We start from the raw sequence: 19,400 nt of genomic DNA, 5'->3' as shown, positions 1-19,400 counted from the left end.
AAAAGATGAGAGAGGCCTGTAATTTTCATCATAGGTACACTTCAACTATGACAGACAAAATGAGAAAAAGAAATCTAGAAAATCACATTGTAGGATTTTTAATGAATTTATTTGCAAATTATGGTGGAAAATAAGTATTTGGTCAATAACAAAAGTTTCTCAAAACTTTGTTATATACCCTTTGTTGGCAATGACAGAGGTCAAACGTTTTCTGTAAGTCTTCACAAGGTTTTCACACACTGTTGCTGGTATTTTGGCCCATTCCTCCATGCAGATCTCCTCTAGAGCAGTGATGTTTTGGGGCTGTTGCTGGGCAACACGGACTTTCAACTCCCTCCAAAGATTTTCTATGGGGTTGAGATCTGGAGACTGGCTAGGCCACTCCAGGACCTTGAAATGCTTCTTACGAAGCCACTCCTTCGTGGTGTGTTTGGGATCATTGTCATGCTGAAAGACCCAGCCACGTTTCATCTTCAATGCCCTTGCTGATAGGAGGTTTTCACTCAATCTCACGATACATGGCCCCATTCATTCTTTCCTTTACACGGATCAGTCGTCCTGGTCCCTTTGCAGAAAAACAGCCCCAAAGCATGATGTTTCCACCCCCATGCTTCACAGTAGGTATGGTGTTCTTTGGATGCAACTCAGCATTCTTTGTCCTCCAAACACGACGAGTTGAGTTTTTACCAAAAAGTTCTATTTTGGTTTCATCTGACCATATGACATTCTCCCAATCTTCTTCTGGATCATCCAAATGCTCTCTAGCAAACTTCAGACGGGCCTGGACATGTACTGGCTTAAGCAGGGGGACGCGTCTGGCACTGCAGGATTTGAGTCCCTGGCGGCGTAGTGTGTTACTGATGGTAGGCTTTGTTACTTTGGTCCCAGCTCTCTGCAGGTCATTCACTAGGTCCCCCCGTGTGGTTTCTGGGATTTTTGCGCACCGTTCTTGTGATCATTTTGACCCCACGGGGTGAGATCTTGCGTGGAGCCCCAGATCGAGGGAGATTATCAGTGGTCTTGTATGTCTTCCATTTCCTAATAATTGCTCCCACAGTTGATTTCTTCAAACCAAGCTGCTTACCTATTGCAGATTCAGTCTTCCCAGCCTGGTGCAGGTCTACAATTTTGTTTCTGGTGTCCTTTGACAGCTCTTTGGTCTTGGCCATAGTGGAGTTTGGAGTGTGACTGTTTGAGGTTGTGGACAGGTGTCTTTTATACTGATAACAAGTTCAAACAGGTGCCATTAATACAGGTAACGAGTGGAGGACAGAGGAGCCTCTTAAAGAAGAAGTTACAGGTCTGTGAGAGCCAGAAATCTTGCTTGTTTGTAGGTGACCAAATACTTATTTTCCACCATAATTTGCAAATAAATTCATAAAAAATCCTACAATGTGATTTTCTGGATTTCTTTTTCTCATTTTGTCTGTCATAGTTGAAGTGTACCTATGATGAAAATTACAGGCCTCTCTCATCTTTTTAAGTGGGAGAACTTGCACAATTGGTGGCTGACTAAATACTGTTTTGCCCCACTGTACGTTTCACCCGATATGGATTAAATTACCCTAAAATGAAAGCTGACAGTCTGCACTTTAATCTCAGTCATTGTATCATTTCAAATCCAAAGTTCTGGAGTACAGAGGTAAAACAAAACAAAAATGTGTTACTGTCCCAATAATTACGCAAGGCACTGTATATGGTATTTCTGTCTATATACAGTAACTATGTGTAAGGTCAGTGGTCTTACGGTGATAAATGCCTGTCTGTTCCCTTCAGGATGCAGGGTGTTGTTCCCTGGCTTCTGACGGCCATGCTGCTACTCTACTCCCTGTTCTTCACCTGGAGAGCCAACCTGGACACCAGCAGACCCCTACTGCTGGTAGTGGTGAGCGATGGGGCTTAGTTAGGGCAGGGAGATGACTGGATGGGCCTGAGTTGGGCTGCCACAGTCTCCTCTGCCCCAGGTAAAGGCTGTGTTGTGTTTAGTCTCTCTGCAGGTGGAGCGGTTCTGGCTTCAGAGTGATGCTGTGGTGTGTGTGCTGGCTGGGCTGGGCCTGAGTTGGACACACACAGGCCTGGAGAGGAGGCTAGGCCATGGGGGTCTGTGGAGGGCCGGAGGCTGGCTCTTCACTATAGGTCTCCTGGTACACATGGTGCGCTCCAACCATCGGTAAACATCATATCCAGTGAAATCAACTGACTTTGGCTTGATGGCACCATCCTGTGTGTGGTGTTATAACACTGTAGTATCTTTACCTGCACCAACTGATTTCAGGATGACCGACAAACTGGAAAATAAATGTTCTCTTGTAGCTAAAGCTCGTGTCAAACGCAATAATATTTATTTTTGTGGGAAATGACGATCTCAGGCGACATTGAAATGACTTCAACTAAATCAGAACTGTGTAGAAATGATAATGACCTACATTTATTGTCTCCTCACTCTGTCCAGCTCACTAACAGTCATCAAACGGAAGCTTGACAGTCAGGGAGCATCGAACAATTTTAAAGCGATGGATAGAGGACAATTATTTTGCAGATTTAGACAGCAAGGAAATATAATCCATTTTAAGTGCGGTCCTTTGGACCTCGATGGAGACAGTTTGCCCCTCGGGCTGCATTCTGAGTTTGATACCCCTGGGTCACACACAAAACATCTTGAGAATTTTACTGACAAAAATCTCTGCACTTGTTTCACCTGAGCTAACCCAATAATTTTCTCTGTACTTCAAACTGGGGCCCTGCACTCCACATGCCGGGTATTTTATTCCCCCGTCTCTCCTCATCCCATGGTAGGGGCTAAAGAGAGGCACGGTTAGCACATAGATTCCACTGTGAGTGCTGAGTGTGAGATGTTAGCCGTGAGAGGTAGCAGATTACACCAGTGTGGTGCTGCGCTCTGCCAGGCAGACTGAGGGAGAATCACACAGCTGCTTTGATCAGGGGGAGGGCATACGCTGTTAGACCCATCGCACCTGTCTACCCACGATTAGATAGACAGAGCTGGGGTGGGTGCACTGACAACTTACCACACAGGCACTTGAAAGCATACATACAGTACACACACACACACACACACACACACGGAGACCATCCTCAGTAGTGGAGATGGACAAACATAACTCCACTCAAAAAGAATGTACACAGACACACAGTTGTAAGAGAATATATAACTCCTGTTGACTTGTAGAGGTTTGTGTTGCATCCCTCCCAGGGAGTGTGATCAGAGCAGTAACAGTGTGGTGGAGCAGTTTGAGCGGGAGCTTCTGGTCTCTGTCCCTCCAGACTCTATCATCCTGACCCGGGGAGACCACCCAGGGAACTCCCTGCGCTACTGCCAGGGTCTCTGGCCTGACGTACGCCTCGTTGACCAGGAGGTTACTACTTTGCCACTTAATGTAATTTGCATTGGTTTTAAGTCCAGGTCTGGACTTCCATTCATTCAGCGTTATGATAACAGCATTGTAAACAGAGGCCATACATGATAGACAGTAGAAGGTCCTAGTAAGGCTCCTGTTTGTTGACCTCTCTGCTCCTCCAGATGATGACATACAGCTGGTACGTGGCCAAGCTGGGCCAGCATCACCCTGGGGTTCACTTCCCAGGGCGCTGGTGGGACCCGGTCCACACTGAGGAGAAAGACACCTTCAGTCTGGAGCAGTTCCTCTCTCACAACACACAGTGAGTCACTGGGAGAGAAGGGAGGGAGAGAATACCATAGAGATACATACAGTGTCTTTCTTTATTGAGAATGTATGGACTGACTGAATGGACGGGTGAGAAATGGAGAGAGTGAATGAAGAGGACAACAATGGACTGGGTAGAAAGTGAGTGTACCCGATGTGAAATGGCTAGTTAGTTAGCGGGTTGTGCGCTAATAGCATTTCAATTGGTGACGTCACTCGCTCTGAGACCTTGAAGTAGTTTTTCCCCTTGCTCTGCAAGGGCCGCGGCTTTTGTGGAGCGATGTGTAACGATGCTTCAAGGGTGACTGTTGTCTATGTGTGCAGAGGGTCCCTGGTTCGAGCCCAGGTAGGGGCAGGGAGAGGGACGGAAGCTATACTGTTACATGAGGAATGGTGAGATTGTTGGAGAGCACTGAGTGGTTGAAACAATAAGGAGGAGTGCATGGAGGAGATGAAACATAAAACCTACAGCATTAAGGACTATAACACCAGGCTACTGCCCCGTGAGGAGTCTCAATACTTCATCCATGTCTGTGAAAGACTGCAGAGAAAGACTGAACAGATATATACAGTGTATTTATGTTTTATCCATCTGACTATAGTACCCGAAGGATACAGAGAACAAATGGGTTGGACAGGACTCCTGTAAATCCCCAGCCCACCAGGGGGCAGTGCTTGCTTGGCCAACAGCGGGGCAACACTGACCAGTGGGATCAACCCTCTGGGCACAGCACTGGAGAGGAGAGTGGATCAGTAGGAATGGGAGAGAGCTGAATGGTGTGTGTGTGTGCGTGCTTGTTGGGTATGAGGTGGATGCACATGTGCTTCCCATGTATGCCTATTCAGTTCTATCAGAAGTCACCTGGGGTGAGTGTGAGTAGTGTTTGAGGGGAAATAGATAGCTGAGGGTAGTTCCCTTTAGGGGCTCCGACACTGTGGTTCTGCTCTGTCCACCTCAGCAGCATGGTCACGGTGCCTGCCTGGTTGTGTGTGTCTGCAGGGGGGCTGTGCTGGCCTGCATCGGGCTGCCTGACCGGGACCCCAGCTGGGAGAGGAGCTTTTCTCACTGGCTCCTGGGTGTGTGTGACCACCTGGTGCCTGCCCAGGAGCCCTTCCACCCGGAGGAGTGGACCCGCCACACCCTCCACATCTGGACCGAGCCACACAACAGGTACACAGTATACTACACATACAGCCCAGAGGGCCCTCTGGAGGGGTGGTGGGCCTGCTCAGCAGGAGAAGCCTACAGTTCATGGGGAGTCTATGGTGTTCTGCTAGCTGCCATGGAAATGGTCATACTGTATGCCATAGCATGACGAACATGCTAGGCCTGTTAGTTAGGAATCCTGTGATCATACATTTCTATAGCAGAGTAAGAATCTTCTGTTCAGTGATACTCTTTGGTGTTGACTATTTCTTCTCTGTGGTCTTTCACAATACCGGCAGAGACTTAACGGATGTTCCTACAGCAAGGTTTCCTCTGTTCTCCGTGCTCTGATCCAGCAGCTCTTTTTGCGTTATACCAAAGCAAGACATTAGGCCTCCAGCCATTTGAAATGAGGCTAAAGATGAAACATAATTAGTTTCTTATTGCGTTTTGTCAATAAGTGTGTCAAAAGTGGAATTAGGCAAAGCTCCATTTTCTGTTGCTGTTGCCAGCAGCCCCTCATTCACTGCGATAATCATGGCTGAATACTGTGACATTATTTCCTCTGCCCTCACTACAAGCGTGTCCGTCGATGCCCACAAGCCAAATATTAGCTCGGAACCCTCCTAAAATATTATTTTGAAGAAGAGGTCAAGTGTTTATACGCAACAACATGAAAAAGGATATGTGGTTCCTTCCATGTCTAATGTGCTGGTACTGTTGCTCTACAGTACTGTACTGTATATTCACATTGGGCTTGTGAAAACCTAAACCGGCACACTTTGAACAATGTGTATTAACATCCATAATGATACAGAATGAATATGATTGTGTGGAAGGAATGATGCATAAGAAAAGCCCCGGAGGGGTTGAGATAAAGAGCTGTGTTTGTGTCTTGTTCCATTTACCACCCAGGGTCCTGAGTGAGGGGGTCTAACGAGAAGATGTGGCAGGCCAGGTAAAGTAATCATTGAAGACACTGACTCTCTTTTCTCTTGCAGTCACTGTATATATGTATAGTTTACAGATAGATACTCTCTGACAGGTCACCCTAGTCTGCTAGCTAAAACATCTACGTAACCCACTCTGGTGTGGTAGAGCACCAGCTATTCTACATGAAATGCTGTTGTGTAGCTAGCATCTACATAAATCACTCTATTCTTCTAGTGCATCTCTGCGGATAAATCTCCACGGTTCATCCATCCAGAACTTAGCTCTGAGCCTGTGATATGTTCTCTTTGTTTCAGGATGAAGACGGCTTTCTTTCTGTTTGACCTGGCTGAGAGGATCCAGGGAGAGGAGAAAACTTGCCTGTTTGAGCTCTCCTACACAGAGAGTCAGTCCTCCCATAGCAAACAAATAGGAGTATGAGCATTAACCATAATCACATAGCTTAGAAGTACAGTATATGGTCAAGATTTGTACAGTGGTGCTTGTTATGGTCATTGTATACAAGTTGTGTTCTTTGTGATTGACAGCTGTGTAAGGAAATTGTGGAGAGACGCACGGGCTACCCTCCCAACCGGGATAAGAACCTGGCCCTGGCCAGCGAGAGGCTCCTGCAGCATCCAGCACTTCAGCCTGTACCTGGACAAGGAGCCCACGGACTCCCAGGCCCCCGGGGTGGTGTTGTCCAGACAAACAGGACCCTGACTGCACCTCATACTGCGGGAATGTTTTCCACTGGGGACGTTACATGACTTTTGCAACCTTGTCTGAACCCAATCAAGCTGTTCATCTCTCCCACACACACACTCTTTTATTTACTATTTCCCTGTCTCTCTCTATATCTCTTTCTCTGCCTCTCTCGCGGATTTTAACGTTGTGATTATGTGGCCTCCTGCTTTAGTTCTTTAGTTCTCCCATTAGGACGGTCAGGCTGAGATTGAGGGAAACCCAATTTGTGCGCAGAAATTGAGGATTAGAGCAGGCTCTTAATCTAGGACAGACTTGTGCCGTGCCACGCTGTCCTCTGGACTCTTAGCATGACCCCGGCTCCAAATCACCACCGCTGCCCACCGACTATCCATCCGGCTGAGATGGTCCTTTAAAAAACAAATGGATTCAAGGAGCTTTTTTTCTCCTTTTGACAGCAGAGCTATAATCCCTCACGGATTTAAATGAGCCAGGGACGCATTTAGAGGTGTGTGTGTGCTCCTCCTGTGATACACAGACACGAGGACAGAAACACACCACACACACACACACACACACACACACACACACACACACACACACACACACACACACACACACACACTGAACAGTGGAGCGCTTTCATCTCCACAGAGACATTCCGTCGCGCAGACATTGAGAGTCACAACTACACTAACACAGACACTCAGAGACGTTGCACACAGACATGCAAGGGTCCTCAGCAGGGACTCGTTCCTCTGTTCTCAGAGACCTTCTACCTCGCTCACCTTACACATTCTGACTGTGAACATGCTATTTTTTTCTGCTGTCCACAGATTAAAATACTCTAATAAAGATTCATTTTTCCACTTAAAATGTTCTCAGAGCTTTACTTTTTTTCTACTGTGTTTATTCTTTCTATGAGACATTTTATTTCTGGTGTAAGTATTTACTGATGTATACAAATATGACAAATTAGTATTAAAAGGAGATGCAAAAAAATATATGAATCTATAGTACAATGTACAGCCGTTTCATATATTTTGTGTTTTTCGCTTTGTCACCTTACTTTATAATTTGTCTTTTCTCGTGTCCTCTCTTCTGCGTGAATCTCCCTCTGTCTCCCTCTCCTGTCTCCCTCGCTCTCTCTCATCCCTCTCTTACGTCCCTCTCTCCCCCTGTCTCCCTCCCGCCCCCTGTCTCTGAGAGTCAGTTGCCCACCCCAAATCAGCAAGCTGCCGAAGGATTGTAAGAACCCATGGAATCGCCGTGACCACGGATGCAGGCAGGCAGCCACGGCAACGCTGGAATGTGGGGCGTCTGAGGAGATAAGAGCTGTGAGCCCAGCCAGGGAGAGAGGGAGAGGGAAGGGATGGAGGGGGAAAGAGACAGAGAGAGGGTGAGAGAGAGGCAAGCCTGTGAATGGGAGACAGAGACAACACTATAAACAGCCGGAGAAAGAGAATAGCGACAGAGCAGAAAAGAGAGGGAGGGGGGGGGACATGGAGACACACACTGGAGATGGGAAGCCAGCCTTATTCCTCTTTGCATTTCATTTACATCCCTGGCCGTATCGACCAATCGGATTGGGAGCAAAGCCCAGGGCTTAGGAGCGAAATAAAAGACAAAATGCCTTTGCTGCTCTCATCCCTCCCTGATAATACCCCTTCTGTTTTTCTTTTCTCTTTTTCTCCATCTATAAGTAGATACTGTCCGAAATGCCAGCGGAAAAGCGACACCTCCGCTTGCTGTGCATCTCAGATAGACCGAACGGGAGTAGGGGATGAAAAGACAGCTTTAGAGGCTGGCCCTACTCTCTCTGGCTGGATGGAGAAGGTTGGGGTAGGGGGTGGAATAGGCATAATGTACTGAGCTGGCCACAGATTTTGCATCATCTTACACTCTGGAAAAACTTCCCTGCAGATCAGTTTCCTAAGCAGGGAAACCTGTTTCAAGGGTGTTTACTCTACGCCACCCATTTCTGTGATCATGGCCAATGGCTGCGACTGAACTTGACATATTTTTAGCACAGGATTGTTCTTGTTATCCATCCATACTTGTAGGTTTGTCTAATGCAGCGGCTGGTGATGGTTGGTTTTGCACCGTAGGTCTTATAGATGGGCTCTCGAGTGGCACAGCGGTCTAAGGCACTGCAGTCCATGGTTCGAATCCAGGCTGTACATCCGGCCGTGATTGGGATTCCAGGTTTGGTCGGGGTAGGCCGTCATTGTAAATAAGAATTTCTTCTTAACTGACTTGCCTAGTTAAATAAAGGTTAAAAAAAGACAAAATATAGATGACAGTGTGGAGTGTCCCCATAGTAGTGCTGGGGCTCCAGAGTGCCTCAGCACTGGCAGACTGGCTGGGATATCCAAGGTGTTTCCAATGGTTGTTTTCTAGTGTATATGCGCAACAAGCCAAAAGTCTAATAGAACATGTATGGGACCAAAGCGTTCCTTTGTGTTATGCGCTATAGGTTATTTTCCTCTTGGAGAATGACTTTGTTGACATGTTGTAACGTGTGAATTGGCATGCTTGCAGGTTGAGTTTGTTATTGCCTTTAATGCATGTGTGTCTCAGTGTGTGACAGCCATTGTTTAAGACCCTGCAGGTACCGTGTGTTTGTGGGTTTATAGAGAGTCTGTTTGTACAGGTGCTAGCAGCTCTCTTCATTGTCTTTACTCTATATGTCTTTATGTTGGTTTGTTTGTCTCCTGTTGTGCAGAAAGTCTAAATGTGTATTCTCCGCCTGTAAGTGTCCCTGTCTGTTTTTAAATGGACTAAGTCATTGTGTTGATGAGAACTTTGTCCAGGTCTTTGTGTAGGAATACTAGGTTTATAGTGCTGTCATAGGACCTTGTTTTGTTGCTGCTGCTGAGCTTATTGAAAGTGCTTGTTGTTGAACAGATGAGTATCCTTCACAACAGGGACCTACAACAAAGCATGTAGACAGTGTGAGGAAGGGCGTGTTACCTGCCTCCACCAGACGCCTGGGGGTGATGGTCACCTCACGACCCCCTACCACACATCCACAGCATCCTCATCGTCTCTTTAATAAAGCCCTCAACAATAGGGACAGATATGGGAGGGATTAGGGATCAGTGGGTTGGGGGATTTGGCCATCTACGTTTTCAGGATCTATCTTGAACCCTTGCTAATATCTGTCCCCAGCCCCCACATACCTCCAATGGGTTGCCTGGCCCTAGCCTGGGAGATGCCTGGCCCTGCCTGGCTGTGTTGCTCCTTTAGCAGGACATGGAGGGCTGGTGGTGCCTGGCTGATAGGAAAGGAGCCATGTTTCTCTGTCCAGGTTGGAGAGGTAGTTGAGGGATAAGGGCTTTACCCAGGCAGACAGGTGCATGAAGGACCACAGGGGATGTCTGGACAAAGGGTTTTAACGCTGTCTCCATAGTACACCTCCGCCCTACATCTCGACTGACAGCTTTGTGTCTGTGTTTTTTCAATATGTATTTTAGTATTACGGTATAGTAAATATGAAATAACCTCTTGGAGTTATACTTGGCTAACTGAATTTTATCCTAAGTTCCCATTGTTATCTTGTGTACATACATTTGTTTATTTGATACAGCACCACTGCACTTTCGTATATCAAAGACAGCAGTGCAGAGCATAATTGAAAATGGCTACTGTGGAGAAAGGTCTCTCTCCGCATTACTACGGAAAGGCAGAAAAAGCCCCTTTCTCCGCTCCCTTCTTAGACCTATTTAAATAATTGAGGAGTAAACTGACAAATTAAGCACCTTTATGGACGCCCCTGGACCCTCTCCGTTTCCCCTATACAACAGAGCGCCACTGGCCTTGAGATAATATCTCTGTTTGCTTTGAGAGGGGCTGAGGGAGGGGGGTTGGCCAGAACGAGAAGCAGGCCACACTTCCTCCCCCAGGTTCTAATTTTGTGCGACATTAAAGAGCTCGGCCTCCATTTAGGACACAGAGGCTTTTTCATAATTTGCCGCGTCTCAGCTCGCTTGGGGTGCCTCTCTTTCTCTATCTCTCTCTCTCTTCAGTCTCACTCCGTATCTGAATGAGAGGCCTGGGGATGAAGAGTGATTCACACCCTTGGTTTCTGTCGGCTGACTATGTTCCTGCATAAGGCAGTTGGTAGTAGGTGAGGATACAGTAAAAGTATAAAACAATCTCTGTTTAGACCTGAATTACCTGTTAAAACATGTTTCATGTCAGGAGTACATAACTACAGGTGTGTATCATTTACAACTCATAGTAATTAAATATGAAAAGAGTAAAACAACGTGACCCTATTAGAAATCAGCTCACATTGTTCCTAAACACACGTCTTTTGCCTGGTAAAGTTTATTTTGTATATTTTTTGCTCGACACCACCACTCATTCATGCACAGCACCAGCATGCGTAAGCATTTATTCACGTGATTGGTCACATCATTCACTGTCTCATTGGTGCATTTCACAGCTGACATACAGACAAGCTAATCTAAAATCACCCAATTTACAAATGGAAATTCCACTATGCAATTGAGCTAATAGAGGGACTTGAATGGGGTAATAAGATGTGGCGTAATACTGTGTAAAAAGCCTGTAATGTTGTGTTGGTGTTTGAGACTGCGTGACTGGGTGTTTGACTGTGTACAGTGATTAACGAGGCCTGCGGGGCTGACGGCGGCTCCGTGGCTGGGAAAGGGTGCTCCTCTCTGGGCTAGCAGACATGCCTGTCTACCCCTAGTGGTGGAGCCCTCGGTACCGGGACCAGAGGTGCAGGAGTGAAAGTACTCCCTGTGCTCTCAGTTCTTTCTCTCTCACTCACTCACTCTGTTTCTCTCTCTCTTCCTCTCTCTCTCAATGCTGCTGCAGTGCTTGCAGATGTGCACAAACAAGGGAGGATTAAAGCAAAACGAATCTAAACAGACAAATGGAATTAGAGTGATGGGTGTCGGTGGGCTGGTTTTGGAGTGATAAACATGATGGTGTGTGTGTGTGTGTGTGTGTGTGTGTGTGTGTGTGTGTGTGCCAGTGTCTAGGGGATTATATCTGGTTAGGTGTGTATGGCTTTGTGACTGCTTCTGGGTGTCTTTGTGTATTTGCCTCTCCGTCTGTTTTTGTAATTAGGTGTGTATATATTTACTCAGTCTTTACTGTGTATGTGACAAATGTGTTACGACAACTTGCCTCTCAAATATCAGTCTGTGTCCTCTGCTTGTGACGATGTGTATGTCTCTCCTCTTCCTGTCGGCGTTTGTTGGGATCATATTTTATTTTTGTTTATCACATTACGTCTGTGTTCAGCTGTTAATCCCAGACAGACAGGACTGGTTTAGTCTACTGGATATACCCTGTGTGTACAAAACTTTAAGAACACCTGTTCTTTCCATGACATAGACCGACCAGGTGAATCCAGGCGAAAGCTATGATCCCTTATTGATGTCACTTGTTAAATCCACTTCAATTAGTGTAGATGAAGGGGAGGAGACAGGTTAAAGAAGGATTTTTAAGCCTTGAGACAATTGAGACGTGTGTGTGCCATTCAGAGGGTAAATGGGCAAGACAAAAAGATTTAAGTGCCTTTGAATGGGGTATGGTAGTAGGTGCCAAGCGCAGCAGTTTGTGTGTCAAGAACTAAAACGCTACCGGGTTTTTCACACTCAACAGTTTCCCTTGTGTATCAAGAATGGTTCAACGCCCAAAGACATGCAGCAAACTTGACACAACTGTGGGAAGCATTGGAGTGAACATGGACCAGCATCCCTATGGAATGCTTTTGACACCTTGTAGAATCCAAGCCCCGATGAATTGAGGCTGTTCTGAGGGAAAAAGGGGGTGCAACTCAATATTAGGAAGGTGTTCCTAATGTTTTGCACACTCAGTGTATGATGTGTGTAGGCTAAGATGAAGTTTACTGTGTCAATGAGCCCTGCTCCCCCTGGCCTGCACTGGGCTCTGTGGACCGGACAATAGGGAGATGGAACCCCTTCAGGAGCTCAGAGGGGATGGTTCTCCTCAACACATGCAGGTAATGTTAATAATAAATGATTAAATAATATTTCAAATATGTATTTTCCCCCAATAACTGTTTCCTTAAGCCCTGGAACTGTCCTACACTGCTAGCTTACAATACTCCTACTGTACTTGCAAATAACTTTGGAAGGAAATCTGTTAAGTTTGTGTGCGTGAGTGTGTTGTTTGAACATTCTGGCTAAGGTGTGTATGTCGAGTGCCCTCTGCACCTGCTTGAAAGTAGCAAAAGAAATTATGTATTATTAAACTGGTGTTAAATCAGACTAATTGGAAGTAATATTAAGGTACAATAGGAAATATTCATTATTAACTAATATTATTAGTCATCCCTGACAAGCAGACAGCTCTAAAATATCTACATTGTAGTATTTCCCTACCTGGATCAGTTATCCACAGCCTCTCCAGCAGCATCACTTACAAAATATTCTCTGAATTACTAGAAAGCAAATTACATGAAAGAAGTGTACAGACAAATAAAAGATTACAGGCTGTGAACATGTTCAGTCTAATGCCCTTTCAACAAGCAATGCACCACACAATGCCTTTCTCTCCCCAAGCTAAATGTGGATTTCTCCCTAAATACTATCCCCTGCTGGTCAGCCATGTTCTCCTCCAGGAGCTGTGAGCAGTGAATCAGCAGCACCTAGGTAATGACAGTGCTCCATGCCACTGCCCTGTCTCCTTAACTGGTATTAGTTAGGCTTTGGAGTTCAAGTGGCTACAGGGTTTAGATGCAGATTTTCAAAAAGGGAAGAAAGAGAGTCTGGCTGTTGTTCTTGAAAAGCTGTGTTTATCCAGGATTAGAGACAGCAACATGTTAATAATTGTTTCTCACAGAACTGCAAAGAAGTACTTTCCTGTAATCCCCTAATCAGGCATTACACCTCTGAGCGAAGCCACAACGCAGGCGCATGCTGGCTGTGACGCAGCACACCCACATTGTATAAAACACCACAACACACCCACATTGTATAAAACACCACAACAAACCCACACTGTATAAAACACCACATCACACCCACATTGTATAAAACACCACAACACACCCACACTGTATAAAACACCACATCACACCCACACTGTATAAAACACCACATCACACCCACACTGTATAAAACACCACAACACACCCACACTGTATAAAACACCACATCACACTGTATAAAACACCACAACACACCCACACTGTATAAAACACCACATCACACCCACACTGTATAAAACACCACATCACACCCACACTGTATAAAACACCACAACACACCCACACTGTATAAAACACCACAACAAACCCACACTGTATAAAACACCACATCACACCCACATTGTATAAAACACCACAACACACCCACACTGTATAAAACACCACATCACACCCACACTGTATAAAACACCACATCACACCCACACTGTATAAAACACCACAACACACCCACACTGTATAAAACACCACATCACACCCACACTGTATAAAACACCACATCACACCCACACTGTATAAAACACCACATCACACCCACACTGTATAAAACACCACAACACACCCACACTGTATAAAACACCACATCACACCCACACTGTATAAAACACCACAACACACCCACACTGTATAAAACACCACAACACACCCACACTGTATAAAACACCACAACACACCCACACTGTATAAAACACCACATCACACCCACACCCACACTGAAACAATTATTAACACCACATCACACCCACACTGTATAAAACACCACATCACACCCACACTGTATAAAACACCACAACACACCCACACTGTATAAAACACCACAACACACCCACACTGTATAAAACACCACAACACACCCACACTGTATAAAACACCACATCACACCCACACTGTATAAAACACCACATCACACCCACACTGTATAAAACACCACATCACACCAACACTGTAGAAAACACCACATCACACCCACATTGTAGAAAACACCACAACACACCCACACTGTATAAAACACCACAACACACCCACACTGTATAAAACACCACATCACACCCACACTGTATAAAACACCACATCACACCCACACTGTATAAAACACCACATCACACCCACACTGTATAAAACACCACATCACACCCACACTGTATAAAACACCACAACACACCCACACTGTATAAAACACCACAACACACCCACACTGTATAAAACACCACATCACACCCACACTGTATAAAACACCACATCACACCCACACTGTATAAAACACCACATCACACCCACACTGTATAAAACACCACATCACACCCACACTGTATAAAACACCACAACACACCCACGCTGTATAAAACACCACATCACACCCACACTGTATAAAACACCACATCACACCCACACTGTATAAAACACCACAACACACCCACACTGTATAAAACACCACATCACACCCACACCCACACTGAAACAATTATTAACACCACATCACACCCACACTGTATAAAACACCACATCACACCCACACTGTATAAAACACCACAACACACCCACACTGTATAAAACACCATAACACACCCACACTGTATAAAACACCACAACACACCCACACTGTATAAAACACCACATCACACCCACACTGTATAAAACACCACATCACACCCACACTGTATAAAACACCACATCACACCCACACTGTATAAAACACCACATCACACCCACATTGTATAAAACACCACAACACACCCACACTGTATAAAACACCACAACACACCCACACTGTATAAAACACCACATCACACCCACACTGTATAAAACACCACATCACACCCACACTGTATAAAACACCACATCACACCCACACTGTATAAAACACCACATCACACCCACACTGTATAAAACACCACAACACACCCACACTGTATAAAACACCACAACACACCCACACTGTATAAAACACCACATCACACCCACACTGTATAAAACACCACATCACACCCACACTGTATAAAACACCACATCACACCCACACTGTATAAAACACCACATCACACCCACACTGTATAAAACACCACAACACACCCACGCTGTATAAAACACCACATCACACCCACACTGTATAAAACACCACATCACACCCACACTGTATAAAACACCACAACACACCCACACTGTATAAAACACCACATCACACCCACACTGTATAAAACACCACCTTTTCTCTAACCCATCACATCCACAGAAAACAAGAAGTTGCCATGGAAGCCAAGAAGGGGAGTTGTGTGTGTGTGTGTGTGTGTGTGTGTGTGTGTGTGTGTGTGTGTGTGTGTGTGTGTGTGTGTGTGTGTGTGTGTGTGTGTGTGTGTGTGTGTGTGTGTGTGTGTGTGTGTGTGTGTGTGTGTGTGTGTGTGTGTGTGTGTGTGTTTGTGTGTCACCCATTAATTTCTAATGACTGGTCATTTTTGACCGGGAACACCACAGATGTATACAAGTTAAATAAAACACCCAAAATGTAATGAAAATCATCAAAATGTGTTTTGTGTGTTCAGATGCCCTGTGTGGAGAAAGTCATGGAACCTTATGACAATCAGATTAAATTAACTACATTTTTCAGAGAGAAAACTTGTAAATTGGTCCAATTCGACTGGAACACAGCAGGAGGGTTAAACAGTACAACATGTGAATGTCATCTTTAGTACAATATACTGAGAATAGGATTTTGTGCATCTTGATGGGTGTGGTGAAAGTGATAGACTTACTGAGTACTCATTCCATCGCCCTGCTGCCACGCTATTGGTCACAGGAGTAAGACATGGGTGTTAGACAAGTGTTATTGCCTCATAGTGCAGGACATCCCGTAGACATGCTGACATGAAGAGGCCAGAGCGGGGTGGTCTGTCTGTAGACTGGCTGTTCTGACAGCCCGGCTCCTGGTCGTCAGAGGGTGGTCTACAGTAAGTAACCACAGAGGTCAGGCCCTCTGCTCTGGGACTGGAGATTATTGCTCTGATTGACTGACACTTGATAGTTCGGTCCTTACCAAATCAAATCAAATGTTATTTGTCACATGCGCCGAGTAGACCTTACAGTGAAATGCTTACTTACAAGTCCTTAACCAACAATGCTTTAAGAAGTTAAGAAAAAAAAAAAACAAGTGTAGAAAACAGAAAATTACAGTAACCATTAATTAAACAGCAGAAGTAAAATAACAAGCGAGGCTATATACAGGAGGTACCAATACAGAGTCAATGTGCAGGGACACCTTTTAGTCGAGGTAATTGAGGTAATATGTACATGTAGGTAGAGTTAGAGTGACTATGCATAGATTATAAACAGAGAGTAGCAGCAGCGTAAAAGAGGAGTCTGGGTAGCCCTTTGATTAGCTGTTCAGGAGTCTTATGGCTTAGGGGTAGAAGCTGTTAAGAAGCCATTTGGACCTCGACTTGGAGCTCCGGTACTGCTTACCGTGCGGTAGCAGAGAGAACAGTCTATGACTAGGGTGGCTGGAGTCTTTGATAATTTTTAGGGCCTTCCTCTGACACCGCTTGGTAAAGAGGTCCTGGATGGCAGGAAGCTTGGCCCCAGTGATGTGCTGGGCCATACGCACTACCCTCTGTAGTACCTTGCGGTCGGAGGCCGAGCAGTTGCCATACCAGGCATTGATGCAACCAGTCAGAATGCTCTCGAGGGTGCAGCTGTATAACCTTTTGAGGATCTGAGGACCCATGCCAAATTCTCCTGAGGGGGAATAGGCTTTGTCGTGCCCTCTTCACAACTGCCTTAGTGTGTTTGGACCATGATAGTTTGTTGGTGATGTGGACACCAAGGAACTTGAAGCTCTCAACCTGTTCCACTACAGCCCCGTCGATGAGAATGGGGGCGTGCTCGGTCCTCCTTTTCCTGTAGTCCACAATCATCTCCTTTATCTTGATCACGTTGAGGGAGAGGTTGTTGTCCTGGCACCACACAGCCAGGTCTCTGACCTCCTCCCTATAGGCTGTCTCATCGTTGTTGGTGATCAGATATACCAATGTTGTGTCATCGGCAAACTTGATGATGGTGTTGGAGTCGTGCCTGGCCATGCAGTCCTGAGTAAACAGGGAGTACGAGAGGGGACTGAGCACTCACCCATGAGGGGCCCCTGTTTTGAGGATCAGCGTGGCGGATGGGTTGTTCCCTTCCGTTACCACCTGGGGGCGGCCCGTCAGGAAGTCCAAGATCCAGTTGCAGAGGGAGGTGTTTAGTCCCAGGGTCCTTAGCATAGTGATGAGCTTTGAGGGCACTATGGTGTTGAACGCTGAGCTGTAGTCAATGATTAGCATTCTCACATATGTGTTCCTTATGTCCAGGTGTGAAAGGGCAGTGTTGAGTACAAAAGAGATAGCATCATCTGTGAATCTGTTAGGGCGGTATGCAAAATGGAGTCGGTCTAGGGTTTCTGGGAAAATAGTGGATTAGCTAACACAACGTGCCATTGGAACACAGGAGTGATGGTTACTGATAATGGGCCTCTGTACGCCTATGTAGATATTCCAATAAAAATCAGATGTTTCCAGCTACAATAGTCATTTACAACATTAACAATGTCTACACTGTATTTCTGATCAACTTGATGTTATTCTAATGGACAAAAAATGTGCTTTTCTTTCAAAAACAAGGACATTTCTAAGTGACCCCAAACTTATGAACGGTAATGTATATAGACATGGAACACTGGTCACTTCTTAATAATGTTTACATACTGTTTAACCCATTTCATATGTGTATATACTGTATTCTAGTGAAGGCCATCCTATTCAACTATTGCTGTACATGTACTGTTCTATCCTACGTATTCTTCAGATATACTAAACTCAGCAAAAAAGGAAACGTCCTCTCACTGTCAACTGCATTTATTTTCAGCAAACTTAACATGTGTAAATATTTGTATGAACATAACAAGATTCAACAACTGAGACATAAACTAAACAAGTTCCACAGACATGTGACTAACAGAAATTGAATAATGTGTCCCTGAACAAAGGGAGGGTCAAAATCAAAAGTAACAGTCAGTATCTGGTGTGGCCGCCAGCTGCATTAAATACTGCAGTGCATCTCCTCCTCATGGACTGCACCAAATTTTCCAGTTCTTGCTGTGAGATGTTACCCCACTCTTCCACCAAGGCATCTGCAAGTTCCCAGACATTTCTGGGGGGAATGGGCCTAGCCCTCACCCTCCGATCCAACAGGTCCCAGACGTGCTCAATGGGATTGAGATCCGGGCTCTTCCTTGGCCATGGCAGACCACTGACATTCCTGTCTTGCAGGAAATCACTCACAGAATGAGCAGTATGGCTGGTGGCATTGTCATGCTGGAGGGTCATGGGCATCTTACTTTTGGTGTTTTTCAGAGTCAGTAGAAAGGCCTCTTTAGTGTCCTAAGTTTTCATAACTGTTACCTTAATTGCCTACCATCTGTAAGCTGTTAGTGTCTTAACGACAGTTCCACAGTTGCGTGTTCATTAATTGTTTATGGTTCATTGACCAAGCATGGGAAACAGTGTGTAAACACTTTATAATGAAGATCTGTGGAGTTATTTGGATTTTTACAAATTATCTTTGAAAGACAGGGTTCTGAAAAAGGGACGTTTCTTTTTTTGCTGAGTTTACTTATTCTATACACATACTGTCCATAATGTCTATACATCCCATCCCATCATATATATATTAATTCTGGACTGCGACATTGCTCATCCTAATATTTCAATATTTCTTAATTCCATTAGTTTATTTTTTGGCTTGTGTGTATTGTTTGAATTGTCAGATATTACTGCACTGTTGGAGCTAGGAACACAAGCATTTCGTTACACCCGCAATAACATCTGCTAAACATGTGTATGCGACAAAAGCATTTTATTTTATCATATTTGAAACAAAATGCTCATTTTACACCTCTTATAAGAGATGGGGTTAC

At 45.1% G+C, this 19,400-nt stretch overlaps 1 pseudogene; it reads left to right on the top strand.

The window, feature by feature from the left end:
• The window catches only part of LOC139584084 (protein O-mannosyl-transferase TMEM260-like), a 35,017-nt pseudogene extending 27,762 nt beyond the window's left edge, over positions 1-7,255 (top strand).
• Positions 7,256-19,400: the final 12,145 nt, after the last annotated feature.

Source organism: Salvelinus alpinus, chromosome 9, assembly GCF_045679555.1.
Source record: "Salvelinus alpinus chromosome 9, SLU_Salpinus.1, whole genome shotgun sequence".
In the NCBI taxonomy this organism is placed as follows: Eukaryota; Metazoa; Chordata; class Actinopteri; order Salmoniformes; family Salmonidae; genus Salvelinus; species Salvelinus alpinus.
Note: the sequence above shows the minus strand (reverse complement) of the source record. Positions and strands in the feature narration are given on the sequence as shown.